The following is a 17,663-nucleotide window of genomic DNA, read 5'->3' as shown; positions in this document are numbered from 1 at the left end:
ATGCGCCCTCCTGATTAAATCAAACACGCATTCGCCGCCACTGAGCACGCCAACAGTGATTCAAAATGCGCCCTGATTAATAAACGAGCGCGCCCGTTCCACGCTTATTCTTTTTGTTTTTGAAGACAGATGTAGTGCAAAGACGCCGCCCGCACCAAATGCTTGTGCCGGCCCTGAGCGTGCTGCTCAGCTGATCTTAGCCAGCACTCACCCGGATGCGTCTGCGACCCGCTCCGCCCCACACGCTGTACCTTAACTCCTGCTTGCAGTATTCAGCCAGTCCCAGTAGCAACCAAAAAATACCCCTCTCGCGATCGGAGCCTCAGTTGATCTAAGCTGGCACTGCCCGGATGACGCTGCAGCACGCTCCGTGTATCCAGTCCTTTCGATGCAAAACTTCTCCTGCGGTCGTTAACCCTCGCACTGCCGCTTCTGCTAGCACCTCAATGCTCCCGCCGCTACACAGCCTGAAAAAAGAAAGCGACAGCTCGTTGGTGTCCCAAAATGATGCCACTCCTCCACGACTTCTCCGGCGCCACCGCAGCTCCGGAACGAGAAACCTGAAAAATAAAACAGAAATCAGATTAAAGCCTCCTAGCGAGGCTGATGCAGCAGGCTGGGGGAGCGGGGAGCAAATAGGCCGACTCCTACGCTCCCCAGCTTTTTATGCCCCATATCAGCCAGGCCGATTATAACAGGCCTGGCGTTAGCCCAACGCGAGACCCGGAATTGATTCTAATCACTTCCGGGTCATGACCAGGACTTACGAACAATGGCAGCCGAGGCGCGCCTGTCGCATCACCACTGTGCGCGACAGGCTCTTCTCTGTGGTCGTCAGGGGCCAGCACGACCACAATACTTTCGGCGTGTCCAATGCCGGCCCCGCCATTCTCTTCTGTTGTTTTGAGGTAACATTGTTTACCCTTTAGATTGGAGATCTAGTGTACTTTACCTCGATCTGTTGCGGTGGGTTGTCATAGGGGAGTGTCCGTATGACCCCAGGTTCGCTTAATAAGCCATGGGAAAAAGAAAACTCTCTGTTCCACAGGGGTTGGGTGCTCACGAGGAGCAAAAGACTGCCCCTCTATAATCTCCTATTTGACATCGACAGTGGGTGCCCTTAACAATGAGATTTTGTCCACTGAGAAAGAACTTGGCCCGATTGGAAACACACCCACCTTACTTACATCTTGTACTGTATTTGTACCAGCGAGATTGGGCCTACTCAGAAAGTTCTGTCCCCCACTGATGCCCAAACGAATTTTGTTTTTTATCCAAACACATTATTTATGTTTTTATTGGTCAAGATGTAATACCTTGTTTGTGGAAATTATAATCTGTAGATCCTAAAGATGTACTTCCTTGTAAATATTAATGTAATGAAATGTATTTTTTAAATTTTGTGTCTTTTGTGACTCAAAAGTCGAAATAAAGACTAATTTGAATTGAATTGATGCCCAAAAGAAGACCGTAATAGCTGAGGTACACCATGAACCTACCTTATCTCCATCCGACTCCATTCAGCTAGCAAAGAAAAAGAAACAAGCATTGGCATAGCCAATAGGTCTCGCCTTTTGGACCTTATAAGTGATTAGCCATGCAACAGTTGAAGTTGTTGCAGGAAGGATATTGTGCTGCATAATTAAATACTTATAAGGCCCTAAAGGTGAGACCTATTGGCTATGCCAATGCTTGTTTGCAAAGTGCTGTCATCCGGGAACTGGCCAGTTCCAAGTGCTACTTCCTGTGTGCCTTCTAATGATAGACAGTAAACAAGTCATCTTCAGGTAGTACCTTAGTTTAAATTGTGTGTCAGACATATACTTCAGTAGCATACCAACTACCCAAACTGTGGCCAGCATGCATCCCATTAGCTAGTTGTCAAAATAAAATTCAGCAGGGATTGTAGGTTTGTCAATAAATGCACGTTGGAAGAAGAAGTGGGACATCATAGACGTTAGGTGGCCTGATGAGAAAATTGGGAGAATACTTCTGTCCTGCAATGCTTGGGGCATGCCAGGAGCAGCCATTAATAGTCTATGTCAGTCATTAAAGTGGCTCAGAGTCTGTTCATAGGGTTTGGTCTCACCTGCATTGTCAGGGGGGGCTGGCACTTTGCAAAAGGCAATTTTACACATGTTTCTTTCTGAGGGAGCTGCAGAGATTTGTGTTTATTTACAGATGTCGTGGAATATAAACCTATCTGTGAGAGCTCCTAATCTGGTACTTGAGAAAGTAATTGTGTGGTACAGAGAGTCACTAACCTATAGAGCAAAAGTCGATTCAAACCATAGTTATAAACACCTCTCATTTATACTGATAAACAGTTATATTTACGGATCTGTATTCATCCCTAGTTCACTCTCTGCTTACAGTGTAATGTGCTGCAGAGTTTTGGAGAGGCAGTTGAGCCGTCTGAAAAGATCTGAGGAATTTGTGGCTCTCGACAGGGCTTTAAGCGGGATGAAAAAAGTGTATGTGTGTGGGGGGGACTATATACATAACGGCGTTGCCTAAACCTGTAAACTAGACTTCACCCAGTGTGCCACCATACCCAAACAACTGCAATTGGAACATGACCATTGCTCTGAGTGCTATAGAGATAGGCCAAGGATTGGAAGAACAAGTATTCTGAAAACCTTGTTGATCCACTCACAACATTTGCAGTGCAGGATTCAAACTCTGGACCCCTGCACTTATTGTTTTATAAATTAAGTGCTAAGCATGTGAAATATAAATAGAAACGACATGGATTACCTTAACGTTTTTCGCACTTTTGTTCAAAAATAGATTCGTGTTTGACACTTTTTGACTGTAAAATAAGGACGTAAATATGTTGCCCATAAAGGACCCGTTTCAAAGTCCGTTTTTATTTACAACTGGATCTGAGACCCGGCCCACTTCAAGCCCTGGCTCTCGAGTCACAACAAGCAAGCGCACGAGCAGCGCGTGACAGTGTGGCCAGCGAGACGAGGTCTGCATGGATGGATCTTATCACAGCTCAGGAGCTCACATATGGTTGGCGCACACATGGGATAAGCCCTGCTCAGGCCACTGGAAAAGACTTTACACAATTTGTAGCACAGAAGGATTGGGGGGAGGTGGTAGTGTCTTGTTCTCTTGCAGCACAGTGATAGTTCCTGCTGTGTTAATCAGTGCCCATTCCGGCCCGGGACTCCTCGGGGATGGAGGGACAGACAAATAGGATGATGCAGAGCAGGAGAATGCCTTCTACTACAAACTATAGAAATTGACTCCCGCCGCCCACCACAAAGGTGTTTTATATATTAAACATATTTCCACATATGGGTTGATTATTTTTATTTAGCTGTGGCCTTGTTTAAAATCACAAACAGGATATCTTCGATTCGCAAACTCGCAAAAAGCGGGGGAGAGTGTTGTTGTAGCAGTTACAGCAATAACAACCACAGAGAAAAGAGAACAAGCATTTACGGCCGCGAAAGTGAAAATGGAGCAAGCGAGAGCAAACAGGATATCCTCGATTTGCAAACTCGCAAAAAGCAGGGGATGGGGAGGGTGTTGTTGAAGCAGTTACAGCAATAACAACCACAGAGAAAAGAGAACAAACATTGGCGGCCGTGAAAGTGAAAGTGGAGCAAGCGAGAGGAAAGCCAGATGGCTGCGCGCGTAACAGCAAGCCTTAGGTCACAAGCAAAAGCTTGTGGTCGCGTTTCTAAAGCCCCCACTCACTAAATGTCTCGCCAGACCAGGGCATGCACTGGTTCAGGCGAGACCTAAAAAGGGACATGGGATCGAACAAAGACCATGGCAGGGTAAAGAGGAATTTGATGTTCACGGCTACGCTATGTAAAGATAGTTGGCCTCAGACCAATATGGAACATTTATTGACCAGTTAGAGGGGATATAATCTAATGTGGAATTTTTGTTGTCCAATTTTATGGGAAAAGTAGAATAGGTCGTGAAAGATGCTGTAATCTCTTGATCCAATAAAATATCTCTAATTGAGTCAAAACTAGGAATTATTTCTTCTGAAAGTCATATCAGCCCCTTCCATAATGCATGCCCAAAGGGGGTCATAGAGGCCCATGCCCTCTCAATGTAATGTCTTTCCATAGAGAGTTCAATCATGCCATTACGGCAGTCCAACCACCCTACTCAAGGATTTACATCCCTAGCTAGTGCCAGAATTAGTAATAACAATACTAAGGGCAGTGCCACTCTGCTGAGACCTCAAGTTCCTATATCCCCCCGATAGGTCTATGATCCCTAGCTGCAGGCGACATCTGCCATCGGAATCAACTCCACTATTTGCAATCATGACTAGGGTGCCTCCTTTAAAAGACGGCACAAGGGAATCTGTGCCTGATTTGTATAACAAAGTCATCCATTGGTGTAATGCTCAACAAAGTCTAGGGCAACACTTTTCTAGGCACATTATCATAGTTAGAAGATGTGACTGGGTGGGCCCAAGGGAAAATATCTGGAAAGGTGACTGCGTAATCATCAATTTTGACCAACCCCATTGGGCTAAGTAGTTCCTCAATTTAACTGCTCAATGCATGTCTACACTGTCTGGCAATCAAGGCATTCCACTGGGCTTTTTCTATCCTTCTGGGGCATTAGGCAGGGCCTCTGGAAACCCCTTGATCCGACAAGAGGCCGGTAAACTGGGGGGTGAACCTATTCCGCTGCTGAATAGATTCAGCCCAGTAAGTTCCCTTGAAAGTATGAACTTCTGCTTTGGTTGTCCCTTCACAGGATCTGGGTGAGAGTGTTGTATCTGGGTTACTCTCCATCTGCATCCCCTGTAAGGATTCTCATTTTAGCATTGTTAGTTGGAAAGTGGCATGTCTAGCTAACAAATAATCGGGTGCGAAATGGTTGAGTTTTTTAAAGGATTTTCATATTCTAGGACTGCAAGAGACTTGGGGCACGGACATGACCTTTTACTTAGACGGGTACTGCTGCTTTGTTTTTGCAGGCTATACCCTCATCTAAAGGTAGAGCCAGGGGGTGGTCTTAATACTCTGATCTCCTCGGACATCCCATGAAATATGGCCCAAGTTTCCACATGATCTCAGTTTCCTCTTGCAGTTACCTTGACATTTCTATATAAAACGTTATAAATAAAATAAATAAATACACTTACTTTAAAATTCCTAGGTATAAACTTTTATAATTCTCACTCTCGGTATACCCAGAATAAACATTTGAGGGCACAGAATTTGTTTTTGGTTGACTTTTTGGAAAAGCAATGTGTCCCGCCCGGGGTGATTGTTTTGGACAATTTTAATATTCATCTATGCATGGGGGTTTGTTTAAGGGGGAGAAGCTGAACCCTGAAGGGAACCCCCATTTCGAACATATAGGTCCTGGGAAGCTTCTGGGTGATATCATGGCTGATAACAATTTGCATCTTTTAAATTACACTGGGACCGGGACGAGCACGGATAGGGTTGTGTCCTCATCCATTGGTAGAGTTTATAATTCTACTGTTGACTTTATTTTACTTTCTCCCAACTAAGTCAATTTTGTTATACAGTATCGTGAGGTGTGAAGCCAATTTAGTGACCACAACCCTTTGTATCTGGCTTTTAATTGTGATTTGATAAAGAACATGAGACTTGATAAGGGCAAGGCAGGGAGGTATCTTGGGCCGATAGCTGGCGATTGAAAGGGCCCCTGGTGGTTCACCCGTAACATTAACTCTAACCTAAATTCAACCTGTGGGCTTAATATTTCTATTTCTTTGGGAGATTCCTCTACAGTGAGTTTATTAGGTGGTATTTCTCTTTGGGTAAAAAGAAACCTGTGGTCTCAGTAGCTGTCTTCAGATGGTTGATCATGCTGGTTCCCAAGCTCCCCATAACCTGCATATTGCCCTGAAAAAGGATCCCCACAACACTAAGGTGGTGGCATTGTGCAGGAAAAAGTATAAATCTGTGGTGGGTATAAGGAAATAGACTATTCAGCAGGATGCATGGGAGCAACTCCTTCAGGTTGATGTCCTGAACAACAGCGCCCGCTTCTGAGCAATTGTTAATCACCCCTATTTTGTCGGGGTTGCCAATGACAGCAATGACAGTATGACGTGCCATATCTCGCCTGAAGAATGGTTCACGCACTATAAGGAAATTTATGGGCTCAATATGGCTAATGAGTCGGGACATGACTGGTAGCTGCCAGCAGGTCCATGTAATTTGGTCTTCCAGGTAGAAGTCAAGGCAGCCATTGAGGGTATGTCCAACATGGCCCGGATGAGGTTCCAGCAGATTGTTTTTAACTGACTCAGATAAATGGGTGAAAGTTTTGTCCAAAGTGCTGAATGCCGCTGTAACAGATGGTATCCCACAATCATGGGCCAAGTCAATAATTGTGTCGATATTTAAGAAAGGAACGATATATGATCCACGTTGTTTCAACCTATTTCTTTAATAGACTTGACAACTAAGATTATGGGACGAGTCGTTCTTTCAAGGTTGTGTGTATGGCTGGAGGAAAATCAGGTTCTGAGTGACCTGAAATATGGCTTTAGAGCAGGCAAAAGTACCCTGGATCAATGCCTAAATTTACAGATGGTCATTTATAAATATACTATTACCAAACGGGTTGTTTATATATGGCATTTATGGATCTATCTTCAGCCTTTGATATGGTTAATAGGAATAAACTTTGGTCAATTTTGTCAAATAACGGCCCAGATAAACAGATAGTAAATTTTTTATTTAACTTGCACTCTGGCTTGGAGGCTAGTATTGGATATTATAAATATGGAAATACCACAGTCCCCTTTAAAGTTCAGCGTGGAGTGAGGCAGGGCTGCATCCTGGCCCCTGTACTATTTACCCTTTATATAAATGAGCTGGAGGGGACTCTTCACGCAGCCAGCGCAGATATCCCTCATGCAGGTGTTTGCAACATTCCGGCTCTTTTGTACGCCAATGACGGAGTCCTACCGCGGTCAGCCATTCAAAGGATGCTAAATGCCTTTGGTACTTTTATGGATGGGCTGGATTTATATACTAATCTTACAAAGTCACATATATTGGTGGTGAGAGGGGAGCCAAGGGGCGGAGAGCTTATAACCTGTCAGAGGCTGAAATCACCACAGTTAGTACTTTCCCTTATTTAGGGGTTCTTTTTGATGAGAAGGGCTCACCACTTTTAAAAACTAAAAGAAATGTTTTTCTCAAGTCAGTGTCCTCTGTGTTTGATTTTGCAAGTCGTTTAGGGGTAAAACCAATTAAGGCTCTCATTCAAATATATCCATCTAAATGCATCTCTTTAGCCTCATAATGGAGCGATATTTCGGGCCATAAAAAAACCATGACCTGCAAATCATTGAGAATACATTTTTTAGACTTCTCCTGGCAGTGCCCCAATCCACATCTTCTTTTGTGATACATGAAGAACAAATGGCTGGGTTACATCTCGGATTTCTGGCAATACAGCCTTTGTTAAGATATATTTCAATATGGTCTACTCCTTATTTGAAGCTTAACAGGATTATTTTGAGGGATTGTATGCTACTGGCCAAATTTGTTCCATGGCTGAATTATGTTAGCTGTATTTGCCAGGAGTTGTGCGGCCCTGATTTGTACTTTTATCATGAGAACATCAGTGCAGGGGATTTATCGTGGGTGAAAATAAATGTTTGTGCCGGAGTTCAGGCTAGAGGGAGTGCACAGAATTAGAAAAACCTCCTGTTCGTACACATGTTATAATTTCCACCTTTGGGCATGCTGAACCTTACCTTACCTTACTTCTGTCATTAACCCTTTGTATCACTTTATGTAAACCCGCTTTAGGTTGAACCAATTGCATTGGTTCTTAGCGGACCTTGTCGGTTGGATTAAAGTCGATAATCTAGGCTCATGTATCTGTGATAATTTCACTGATCAGGATACCTTTCATTTTGTCCTGTTTTGTGATCTTTGTTGTATCCCTCGAATACAATTTATTTTTGCTATACTGAAAAGGGAAGCAGTTCATTCAGGCCAGACCCGCTTTTATCTTTTTACCAATGTTATCTAATGAATTTGTTTGTTTTAATGTTGCCAGATTTTTAATGTCAGTTGTAAGGCTCAGAAAAAGAAGAGGGTGATTGGCACTCAGCGTATATTGTATGCATGTAGGATTATATTGAAGATTTTTTTTAGGTTTTTGTTCCACCAGTATTTGTTTCCTTTTTCTTCTCACAGATCTTATTGTTTTTTTTTTAAATACTGAATTTTTAACCATTTTTGTGTTTTTTTTCATGCCGAGATTAATTCTGCTTCTGAGGTTGTTTACTTCTTGCTGCTACCTTGTATCTATTTTTTTTAAAACTTTTTTTTGTTCCACAGTATAATCAGAGCAGAAATACATATATCCAATAAATTCTTACTTCAAACATGTGCATCCATATAATCAGCAAAAGGCCCCCATATATCCAGGCCAATCTTGCGTTTCCTCACCCCTTTAACCGCATATAGGCTAAACTCAAGATTAAATAAAGTATACATTCTATTCCTCCATTGAAAAAAGGAAAGAGGTTCCGATTGTAACCAACCATCCGCAATACATAACCTTGCTTCTGTGAAAGCAATAAATATTAAATGTCGATGTTTAAAGCAAGGGCCACCCCTCCTAAATTGCACATCTGACCCCAACAACATAATTGCAGAAGTTATAATAATCGGTTTACCAATAGTGTTACTTAGGAATTTTTCAAGATTGACTATGAAAATTCTCAAATGCCCACAGCTGAAGAAAAAATGTAGCATATCCGCATCATCAGCACTACATCGGAAACATTTACCATCATGTCCAGTTTTCCACTTGGCCATATATGCCGGGGTATAATATAAATTAAAAAAGTTTTATAACATTGCACACGCAAATTGGCATATAGTAGCGATTCCTTTGATAATGTGATAACATAATCTAACGATACATTCTCAAACCCCAGAACTTCAGACCATTTATCAGCTTTTTTCTATAAATCATCTTTTCTATATGCCAGCAAAAGCTGGTACACCTCCCCAATTTTTTCCTGTCGTTGTGTGGCGTTTATAGCTAAGTTAGAGGTAAATACGATCCTTTGTCGCATCATAAAATCGCGAAATTGCAAATATTTAAAGAATTGTTGTTTCGGCAAATTAAACGATCGGGACAAATCAGCATAAGACATTAATACACCATCTATTCCCATAAAATCCCCCAATTGCACAATCCATTGTACACGCCACCTTACAGCCACCACATCCCAAAAAATAGGAGGTAAGAGTTTAGTAGCATTAGTTGGGGTATACCAAGATATTTTCCATCCTTGACACAATTTTTTGACCTTTTTTCAAACATTAAATGCTGATATTAGAACCTTAAACCTGGTCCGTTTAAAGTAGCTTCCATCTACTTCTTTAAATAAAGATTGTCTCGCCTCTGATCCTAACAGCATTTGATGAATTGAAGGAGCCTCTGCCTCATTAAGTATATCTTCTCCGGTCAACATTATCCGCATTCTTAGCAAAAAGCATGTGTAAAAATAAAGAACAAAATCAGGCATAGCTAATCCCCCCCGTTCAATCGGTAAAGTTAGGAATCGCATGGCCCTTCTTGGTTTCCCGGGGCCCAGATAAATTTTGAACAGATAGACTGTAATTGTTGGAGCTGGAATGTGGTAAATTCTAAAGGAACTGCTCTAAATAAATACACCTTAGCTAAAACATTCATCTTGATTACATTCACCCTACCGATGAGTGTGAGGTGTAATCGTGACCATTTGTCTAATGAATTCCGAATATTTCCCACCAATAAGCCCCAATTAGCATCCAATATTTCCTGTGTAGATGATCGAATTTTTATACCTAAATATGTCACTTCCTTTTCCACTCGGACATTATTCATTATGACAGTCTCTGAAATTAATATTTGTGTTTTAGTGGCATTTAATTTATTTCCTGAAGCTTGACCAAAGACTATAGCCAGTCGTTCTATCTCAGTGCCAAATGGGGATCTGAAGAAGCTATCGCAACATCATCCGCATAAGCGAATACTGAATATGGGATGTTATGTACTAAGAATGATTTGATCAGAGCATTATTGGCCAGTAACTCAATAAACGGATTAATATAAAGTGCAAATAATAATGGTGAACAGGGGCACCCTTGTCTGGTGCCCCTGGTAATGTTGACTGTTTCAGATATTAGTCCCATCATAGAAATTTTAGCCACTGGTGAAGTGTATAACACCTGTATGGCTGTGAGGAAGCGTTGACCGAAACCTGAAAGTCGCATTAATTCCCAAAGGTATGCCCATTCCACGCGGTCAAACGCTTTCTCCGCGTCCAATAAAATTAGACCCAGATCACGTTTCTCAACTTGTGCGATGTCAAATAATGTCAATACCTTATTGATGTGCGAGGTGGTACTACGACCTGATATAAAAACCATGTTGCGTTCGCGAGACTAATGAAGTAATAACTCTAGAAAGACGAGTGGCCAATATTTTTGAGTAGATTTTACTGTCACAATTCAATAATGATATTGGCCTATATGAGCCTACTAACTCAGGATCTTTACCTTTTTTATTAAATACTACTATGGTAGCTTCTGCCCATGACTTCCGTGCCCGTCCCGCTTGTGCAGCCCTAAAAGTATCTAGCATATCGATTTTAATCACACCAAAAAAGAGCTTGTAAATCTCCCCGGGCAATCAGTCTGGCCCAGCAGCTTTTCCTGAAGCTAGACCTTTAACCGCTATCTCTAGCTCTTCCATAGAGATAGGCTCTTCCAGTAGTGATATATCATTGGGATCTAGATGTTTCAGAATCCCTTCAGTTAAATTAAAAAAATAACTATGATCTTGCGCTTGTCCAGTATATAAATCAGAATAAAATCTATGAAAAATTGATAAAATCCCTTTAGGTTCTTGACACGATACCCCATCTCTATCTTTCAAGACTTTAATCCTGCCCATCGCTTCTTTCCTACGTAGCTTCCATGCCAGACAGCGGCCCACCGATTCCCCATACTCATGCATTTGTTTTTTATTAACTAAATATTTACGTGCGTTTTCGGTATTCCTGATCCCTTGAATTTTAGCCCTCGTCTGTTCGGTAGATTCTTCACACTCCTCAATATGCCCCTAATCTGACACCTTGAATTAATTTTTCCTCAGCCTCCTTAAGCTTAACATATAACTCGCGCATTTCAGCCTTTTTCATTCGATTTTGCCCATAGAGAAAACGTAACACTTTCCCCCTAAAACTTGCTTTAAATGAATCCCAAACAATGGAACAGTGAGTCGAGTTTCTATTAATAATAAAAAATTCACTAATCCATCGGGACAGCTGTTCCTTAAAGCACTCATTTGCACATAGTTTACGATCAAATGAGAACGGCCTTATAGGTGGGCATTGAATTTCAACCTTTAATGTCATTAAAATTGGAGAATGGTCAGAAGTGATCCTCAGTAAGATTTGGATTGTAGCCTCATCTTTCAAAGAAGGAGACAAAAAAAATAATCCAAACGAGCAAATTTCTTGTGGGGATACGAATAATAGGTGAACCCAGGGATTACCGGGTTTAAGTGACTCCAAAGATCAATTAAAGCATGATCATTAATAAGATCATAAAGAGCTTTAAAGACACGAGGTGCCGCCCTGATACCTTCGTGGACCTCCTTGCAAATCTAGATCCGTTAAATTAATATTCATATCACCACAAAATATAAGCGGTGCACACCATGATGCTAATTCCAAATTTAACTCTTCCAAAATAAAAGCTTCGTCCCAATTGGATCCATATACAACACAGATTGTAAACCTATCGCGCCCAAAAAAGCATTCCGCAATAGCCCACCTTCCACATTTGTCAGCTAGGCATCGTGTCGTTGTAACCCTATTCTCTTTAGCTAAAATTGCTACTCCTCTAATCATAGATGATTGATGTGAAGCGACTATTAATGAGTAGCCCAAGGTTTCTAAAAGTGCCCTTTGTGTCCAGGGTACGTGTGTCTCCTGGAGACATACCACATCAGGCTGAATGTTACGAAGCTCAGCTGTCACACGATTCCTTTTACTCCAGCTGTTTAGACCAGAAACATTCCAAGTACACATTTTTGCCCCAATAGCTGTCATATTAATGGATTAACTAAAAAGCAACTACGGGTGGGCTCTAATCAGCAAGGCTGAGCCAAATTATCAAAGAACAAAAATAGGATGCCAGTGCTGATATGAATAATTTAAACAGACAATGTGCTAACCAGAACCTGAACAGAAAATTCAAGAACGGGCATTGCTACTTAATAGCTTTTTATTTCAATATTTTAGGAAAAGTAGATTTCTGTTTTTTCAAATGATCAAAAAAAGCCTATTCACAAAGAAAGGACAAGTACAATTAGAAAAAACTAAATATTTGTCTTCAAACATTCGCTATTACACCCATATCACAGGCATTCAACAAACTTTCACACCATTCAGGAAAAGGACTATAGAAACATATATTATGATCTTAAAAAATATATATACATTTGCAAATTTACTTCACAAAAGAACAAAAAGCCACATCCTGCGGACACAGTGCTACAATAGTAAACGAAACGACTTTTTTCAAATGTACATTCGTCACAAATGATTTTTTAAAAAAAACTTTCAGAGATTCTTCGTAATGTACAGACGGGATGGAAAAATTAATTAGATTACCAAGCCGTTTTCGCAGGTATAGTGTGGCAAGGAGCCTACGCGTTTCGAATCCCAATTGTTTTCATAGGATTCTCTTCAGGGCCTCGAGTAGTATCAATAGGTGAAATACGCCAAGATGGTGGAGGAGGATCGTGAATTGGAAGCAGGGAAACCGTTTCTTTGTCGGCTGTAGTGTTATTTGCAATATTCGAGTTCAGGACCAGGACGGCGTGATGGATGCGGTCAAGATGCAGCTATCTAAAGTCGGATTCCGGCCGCTACTAGCAGTCAGGCGGGAACCAGACCGCCGGCGCTTTTTGCTCCGTTTGTATCACGGCGGGTTGAATTAAAAGCCGGACTTGCGCCACCCTTTGGAGTCCATAATATATATAGATTTCCGGCTTACTGGCTCAATTTAGACTGTTGGCGGCACTGTGGCGATCATTTGGTATCAAGTAAGAAGACGTGAATCCGCACTACCTCTGGGGACATGCGCATGTCCCCAGAGGTAGTGCTGACTGAAACGCGAGCGGATTCACGTCTTCTTACTTGACTGACTGCTAGTAGCGGCCGGAATCCGACTTTAGATAGCTGCATCTTGACCGCATCCATCACGCCGTCCTGGTCCTGAACTCGAATATTGCAAATAACACTACAGCCGACAAAGAAACGGTTTCCCTGCTTCCAATTCACGATCCTCCTCCACCATCTTGGCGTATTTCACCTATTGATACTACTCGAGGCCCTGAGGAGAATCCTATGAAAACAATTGGGATTCGAAACGCGTAGGCTCCTTGCCACACCATACCTGCGAAAACGGCTTGGTCATCTAATTAATTTTTCCATCCCGTCTGTACATTACGAAGAATCTCTGAAAGTTTTTTTTTAAAAATCATTTGGGACGAATGTACATTTGAAAAAAGTCGTTTTGTTTACTATTGTAGCACTGTGTCCGCAGGATGTGGCTTTTTGTTCTTTTGTGAAGTAAATTTGCAAATGTATATATATTTTTTAAGATCATAATATATGTTTCTATAGTCCTTTTCCTGAATGGTGTGAAAGTTTGTTGAATGCCTGTGATATGGGTGTAATAGCGAATGTTTGAAGACAAATATTTAGTTTTTTCTAATTGTACTTGTCCTTTCTTTGTGAATAGGCTTTTTTTGATCATTTGAAAAAACAGAAATCTACTTTTCCTAAAATATTGAAATAAAAAGCTATTAAGTAGCAATTCCCGTTCTTGAATTTTCTGTTCAGGTTCTGGTTAGCACATTGTCTGTTTAAATTATTCATATCAGCACTGGCATCCTATTTTTGTTCTTTGATATTAATGGATTAATGCACACAAAAAATATAAACTAATGCAGTGTACGGGAAAGATGAACTAAAAAACAATAGAAAATAGATCTTATTGATTTATTAATATGAAACATGAATTTATTAAAAAACATATAGCACACAAGTTATATGACAGATAATTCAAAAGATTTCAGCATATACAATACATCATGTTTAAAAACAATTTACATACATGAATAAAGACAAATACATTCATAAAAGCAACCAAGTGGGTAAATTATTATATGCTGAAATCTTTTAAATTATCTGTCATATAACTTGTGTGCTATATGTTTTTTAATAAATTCATGTTTCATATTAATACATCAATAAGATCTATTTTCTATTGTTTTTTAGTTTATCTTTCACGTACACTGCATTAGTTTATATTTTTTGTGTGCCTTCATCATTGTTGTGTCAGTGTACCTGATATCCTTACAGGACCCCACAGTTGCCTGGGAATTGTTATTTTTATAAATATTGTGCCCTGACCTAGGAACTTGCTACTAGTTTCAGGGGGTCCCTTTCTTATATATTCATATTAATGGGTTAAACAATATTTCTGTGGAAGCCATCTCCAAATATTGAAGAAGGCCAACACCAAAATAATATATATGCAATTGCCAACTATCCGTTTTTATTCATTTCTTGATTAACTGTGCTACCTTGTATCTAAATGTCTGTCATGAAATGTTTTTATTGTACGCTTGTATCTTTTTTGGTTTTTATAAACTGATTAAAGATAATTTGACTAGCTGATAAAATTTGTTTTCCTTGCCAAAAGGTGAGTGAGATTGAAAATGAAGGTTTATTTTAAAAGCACAACTGTTTCCGTCCGCACTAGCATTGCAATGAAGCCTTTAATGTGGACCGATGGCCTTGAATATAAGTGATGTGGGAAACCATCATGTGTAACTCTGCACCAATACTGTGAGGCGCAGAACTTCAGGGGTACACACCACTCCACTCCACTCCACTCTAGTATTCTGAGTTTTGCACTCAGTAATGGGGAACTTGAATGGTCACGTTCACAAGCTGGTTCCTACAGGTTTGCTTCAATTCTGACCACTACCCACCCCACACATTTCATCACTTATTCCTAGTGGAATGTGCATTAGGAAAATGTTCAATTTTCCATGAAGACTTCTATGTCTGATTCTGCAGCTGCAAGAAAAGTCTATGTCTGCTGGCGTGTGCGGCGAGGCTCCTATGTGTCTTTTCATGTAACTTCCTTTGCGGTGCAAGAATGGTGCAAGTGCCAGGCCTAAAAAGCAGGGTAACTAGTCATTTTAGTTTTGCATGTGTGCTTGGATAGGTAGCAGCTGAAAGATAGCTAAGATGACCTGCTATGTTTCGTTCTGTTGGAAGAAGGAAGGAAAGTAGCAGTAAGTTTCCGGGTACACTTTTTGAACAAGAAGTGTTGTTCGAATATCCTGTACATCAATGCAGGAGTGAAGCATGAGCTGACCCCTCCTCACTCCACGGACCCACATGCCAAGGACAGGTACTCCTATAGTAGGTGGCCTTAGACACAAAGACAGGTTGCTCGAGAGAAAGTGCTGAACTATGGAGTACCAATAGGACATAGCATATACATGTATTATTAAGACTTACACAAACATGCAGTTAGATGGCTAGGTTACAACCAACATGGACAAAACCATTAGGACACGAATGTGAGGTGACATGTTTGAGTCATATTTGTATATATAGAAACAAATAGAGTGTAAGGAAACAAATGACTTGTCCTCTTCCCTAGAGAATGTATTTATAAACAAAATTGGACAAGTCCTTCTTCTGGTTTTCGTTTTTATCTTTCTGACAAAAACCTTTTAAGAGAAGAGCGCAAACACATCCTAATAGTTTTTAGGAAACCCCTCACTCACCTACCTGGTAGGTGGCATGCTTCATCATCGGGGCCCAGCTGGATTACCTAGCGCAATCCAGCTGTGCTTCAACGCCTGAGTTACAGCGGAGCAGGTTGTTTGTGTAAGAAAAGTGAAGTGCTAAGTGAAGTGCAGTTATGTGTTAAAAATTGTCTCCAGGTATAACCCTCATGAGAGTTATAATGGCAGGGCCCTAGGACAAGGGTTAAAAACAGTCATGGGATCTACTTGAGGGTTTTAATGTACCTCAGTATCCCCATTAAAAATAAAGGTCTACTAGTTTCAGCCTGTATTTGCCACAGGTCTCCTCCTATATTTACTCTAGATCCCTGTATTTACCTCTAAGTCTTTCTAGGTACCCCCAGGTCAATGCGATGGCCACCAGACACCTACACTGCTCTGCAGGCCTTGTACCAGTATACTCTTCCATCTGCTTCTTAGCTTTGACTTAGAAGTGCCCTATGCACTACTGAGGCAATGAGAAACACACTTACTGTGATTCACTATTGAAGCTGTGCATTTTGTTATAGCTGTGGAGCTTCGTCACACAATTGAGAATTCTTGGCCACTGCTTGGATTTTAAATGGAAGTAACATTTCTCTACTCAATGGACCTTATTGTATCAACCTCAGATGAAAGAAGACTGACTGCCCATTCAACCATTGAAATCAGTGAGTTTTATGATATTTCATCTAATCAGTAATTTCTCAGGGAGGGATTTCATTACTGATCATGTCTTTAATGCGTTATAAATCTATGTGATAGGAGAACCCTTGCATTTATAGCTAATTAATTATCTATTGCGTATTTGAAAAGGATAAATTGTTTTTTTCAGACAAATTGATTTAATTTAATTTATTGGTTTTGATATCTTTTTTTCTGATAAAAGGTTTGTTTATCAAATAGAATCCATATCGGGATGCAGCATAGGAGGCGTCTACTACTGCTTGCTGGTTCAGCACAACACACTACTCTGAGGCTCACAAGAGTGCATGTATTTGCAGCGGAGAATGGTGAAAGGTTGCACAAGGTCTGGCTCTGCCTGGTCTGAAGCCTCTTATCATAGAAGGGTGCAATTAATTAAACGCTTGAATAAAGATAAGAAAGACTACATGTCAATGAGGCCACAGGAATCTCATGACACATAGTAAAAGTGGCGGCCATCTTGAAGCTCTGAGTAAAAGCCGTCGGGCCATATCAACCTTGCGTTAGGGATAATAATACGCAGTTGCTGCAGCCAAAACTTCTTGTTAGAATCCTGTTCTTCTGTGAAGTTGACAAAGACATATGTGAAAGAGAGAAATATCTTGCAAAGATTAGACTACCACTTGTTTCTTTCCATATGGATTACAAACGATATAAAATGTGTTTGTAAAGAATTAGCCATATTTATTACAAATTCTATAGCAGTTGTTTGTTTCTAAAGAAATTGTCAAAAGGAATTATCATCTATATAGTACTTGTTCGTTTCACAAGAGTCATCCATGGGACTATGAACTCTTTTGCACAGAACTCCGCAAAGACTCGCCCGTGTGGGTTATGAACTATTGCAAACTCCAAATAAAGTATATATTAGCACAGACGTATTGTTGTATAGTATGCTGATTTCAAGAATGGTGAATACGTATATGGCCAGGGTTAGAAATGACACATGCAGTACTAACATGTGCTTGAATGATACTGTTATCCACTTGTCTCCTTGAGTGCAAACCAAAGAAGATGTTGAAGGTAGCTCTCATTGGTAAAAACAAAAAAACAGTGCTTGCTTTAATCATAATGATATTTCAGTTGTA

The 17,663-nt window shown here is 40.6% G+C and overlaps 1 long non-coding RNA gene across 1 annotated transcript; it reads left to right on the top strand.

Moving 5' to 3' along the window:
• Nucleotides 1-773: 773 nt before the first annotated feature.
• Nucleotides 774-17,443, top strand: LOC144798890 (uncharacterized). Its single transcript, XR_013603689.1, has 3 exons — nucleotides 774-908; nucleotides 16,401-16,541; nucleotides 16,760-17,443. It is a non-coding gene; the product is annotated as an uncharacterized LOC144798890 (long non-coding RNA).
• Nucleotides 17,444-17,663: the final 220 nt, after the last annotated feature.

This window comes from Lissotriton helveticus, chromosome 12 (genome assembly GCF_964261635.1).
Source record: "Lissotriton helveticus chromosome 12, aLisHel1.1, whole genome shotgun sequence".
Lineage (NCBI taxonomy): Eukaryota > Metazoa > Chordata > Amphibia > Caudata > Salamandridae > Lissotriton > Lissotriton helveticus.
Note: the sequence above shows the minus strand (reverse complement) of the source record. Positions and strands in the feature narration are given on the sequence as shown.